This window comes from Arachis stenosperma, chromosome 3 (genome assembly GCF_014773155.1).
Source record: "Arachis stenosperma cultivar V10309 chromosome 3, arast.V10309.gnm1.PFL2, whole genome shotgun sequence".
Classification (NCBI taxonomy): domain Eukaryota; kingdom Viridiplantae; phylum Streptophyta; class Magnoliopsida; order Fabales; family Fabaceae; genus Arachis; species Arachis stenosperma.
Window position 1 is genome coordinate 68,940,784 of NC_080379.1, and position 3,851 is coordinate 68,944,634.

Here is a 3,851-nt window from a genome sequence, read left to right on the forward strand (position 1 = left end):
ACAATCTGAAAGATTCACCCAGTTATGTGCCTATGCCATTTATGTATCCTGTAATATTACTGGAAAACAAGATGCTTGGGGTCACAGCCAAGACTCCTAAAGTAGTTGTGTTCAAGAATCAGCATATTAAACTAGGAGAATCAATAACACTATCAGAATTTTGAGTTCCTATGGATGCCAATCATTCTGAGCTTCAAAGGATAAATTGCCAAAACTGTTCAGGAGCAAAAAGCTACTAGACCTGCTCATCTAATTAGAATCTGAGCTTCACTTAAAACTTTGAGATGTATTACCTCTTGATTTTCTTTCTATCCTATTTTATTTATCTAGTTTCTTGGGGACAAGCAATAGTTTAAGTTTGGTGTTGTGATGAGCGGATATTTTCTACCTTTTTGGTGGTATTTTCATGTAGTTTTTAGTGTGCTTTAGTTACTTTTTAATATATTTTTATTAGTTTTTATGAAAAAATCACATTTCTAGACTTTACTATGAGTTTGTGTATTTTTCTGTGATTTCAGATATTTTCTGGCTGAAATTGAGAGACCTGAGCAAAAATCTGATTCAGAAACTGAAAAAGGACTACAAATATTGTTGGATTCTGACCCTCCTGCACGCGAAATGGATTTTTAGGAGCTAAAGAGACCCAATTGGCGCGCTCTTAATTGCGTTAGAAAGTAGACATCTTGGGCTTTCCAGCAATGTATAATAGTACATACTTTTCCCGAGATTTGATAGCGCAAACTGGCGTTTAAACGCCAGCTCTTTACCCTTTTCTAGCGTTAAACGCCAGAACTGGTATAAAAGTTGGAGTTAAACGCCCAAACTGACACCAAAGCTGGCGTTTAACTCCTAAAATAGGCTATGCACATGAAAGTTTCAAAGCTCAGCCCAAACACACAACAAGTGGGCCTCGGAAGTGGATTTCTACACCATCTATCTTATTTTACTCATTTTCTGAAAACCTAGGTTACTAGTTTAGTATAAAAACTACTTTTAGAGATTCATTTTGTACCTCATGACATTTTACATCTGAATTTGTATCTTCTACGGCATGACTAAACCCCATGGTTGGGGGTGAGGAGCTCTGCTGTGTCTTAATGGATTAATGATATTATTTCTGTTTTCTATTCAATCACGCTTGTTTCTATTCTAAGATATTCATTCGCACTTCAACATGATGAATGTGATAATCCGTGACACTCATCATCATTCTCAACTTATAAACGCGTGTCTGACAATCACTTCCGTTCTACATTAGATTGAGTGTGTATCTCTTAGGTTCCTGGTTCATGAGTTTGAATGCCTATCCTGACAACAAAGTGTTCAATCCGTGAAACCATAGTCTTCGTGGTATAAGCTAGAATCAATTGGTAGCACTCTTGAGATCCGGAAAGTCTAAACCTTGTCTATGGTATTCCGAGTAGGATCTGGGAAGGGGTGACTGTGACGAGCTTCAAACTCACAAATGTTGGGCGCAGTGACAGTGTGCAAAAGGATCAATGGATCCTATTCCAGCACGAGTGAGAATCGACAGATGATTAGCCCTACGGAACCCGTAGTTGGACCATTTTCACTGAGAGGACGGATGGTATCCATTGACAACGGTGATCCACCAACATACAGCTTTCCATGGAAGGAGCCTTGCATGCATGAAGAAGACAACAGTAGGAAAGCAGAGATTCAGAAGACAGAGCATCTCCAAAACCTCAACCTATTCTCCATTACTGCATAACAAGTATCATTCATTTCACATTCTTTTACCTTTTACAAATAAAACTAAGAACTGTTATTGATATCCTGACTATGAATAATAAGATAACCATAGCTTGCTTCAAGCCGGCAATCTCCGTGGGATCGACCCTTACTCACATAAGGAATTACTTGGACGACCCAGTGCACTTGCTGGTTAGTTGTACGAGTTGTGAAAATTGTGATTTACAATTTCGTGCACCAGTACGCGTCATGTTCTACTGGTCAGCTTCATTATTCCTTTGTGTTCCTTCCATTTTTGCAAGCTTCCTTTCTATTCTCCAAGCCATTCTTGCCCTATAAAGCCTGAAACACTTTAACACACAGATCACGGCATCGAATAGTTTATAGAGGAGTTAAATTTGACAATTCAAAAGCTCTAGGAAGTGACTTTTCAATCATAGCATAAAATCAGGAAGGCAACATAGAACATGTGAAATTTATAAATAAGTGTAGGAATAATCTGATAAATTCCACTCAATTCAGCACAAAATAAATTATAAAATAGTGGTTTATCAACCCCCCCCCCCACACTTAAACATTAGCATGTCCTCGTGCTAAGCTCAAGAGAAGCTATTAAGGAGTGAAGGCAAAATGGTAGGATGCATGAAATGCAATGCAGTCTATCTAGATGTGAGCTACCTATATGCATCATGATATTCTAGTTACTATTTCTCTCTCTCTCTCTCTCTATATATATATATATATATATATATATATATATAAGCATACACGTGGTCAAAATGAGTCAAATTCCCAAGAGATCATATATGTACAATCGAAGGCTAATTCATATCAAAATATTTTCACAATTGAGTTGAGTTGATCAAAAGAGTTCACAACTTGCAAGACAAGCAATGGTAAAATGTGGATATAATGGAATGAGCAGTTGAACCCTCACTGGATTTGTATATGCACTCTAATCACTCAAGTGTTTGGGGTTAAACATCTCAAATCTCCTCTAATCATGCTTTCTAAAACTTATTCTTCATCTAAACAATCAACAGAAATTTAGTGTATAAATGCAAACATCATGAGGTCTTTTCAAGGTTGTAATGGGGCTAAGGTAAGGGTGAGGATATATGTATGGGCGAGTGGGCTATAATATGAATCTTTGGCTAACCCAGGCTTTTACCTAGCATACATATACTCTTTTTTTATATGTGAAATTATTCTTAACTACCCATAATTCCCAATCTTTCACAATTTACATACTCATGTATTATACATCTTTATTTTTACTATGTATGCATTGATCTTTTATTAATTTAATATTGGAGTTATTTTATCCCCTACTTATTGAACTTAAAACTCTCTCTCTTTTTTTTTCAACATAGGAAAATCAATGCATACGGTATTTCTGGTTTTACATGAGTAGGCATCCCAAAATCCTAAAAACTTGTCAATAGAATTCAACATCCTCTTATCAACCTAAACTTCCACAGTTTTCCCACACTTAGTTGACATACAATCTCTACCTTAAGCTAACCAAAGATTCAATGGGATAAATAATTCTTGTTTTTTTGCTTAAGGCTAGTGATGTGGTAAAATATAGAACAAATGGGGATTAAAAGGCTCAAGGTGGCAAACAAGGGTGATTACAGTGGTAGACTAATTTGGGATAAGTGAGCTAATAAAATAATGGCCTCAATCATATGCAAGCATGAAAATACACTAAATAATAGACATATAAAATGAAACAAATTATATATTACAATCATAGAGAAGAAAACACACAAGAATAAAATATTATGGTTAAATAATGTAACCATGTAATTAAGCCCAAAACTCACGGGATGTATGTTCTTAGCTCATGTCCATGTTCCACTACCTACACCTGTCATGTAAGCTACTAAGAAGTTTCAACTTCATTCAATGTGAGTCAATCTATGATTGCCTGGTTTAAGAAGAGGGTATATTTCTTGTGAATTTATCAATTGACCAACATCTCTTATTATATATATACTAAATGAGATGTTTGTGAATATGAAAAACTAAAATATTTTACTTTATCCCTATTTTCAATCAAACCAACTGCTCATATGTAAAGGGGTAAACTACTCATGAGTACTGGGCATCACATAATTGCTCAGGATTTACTA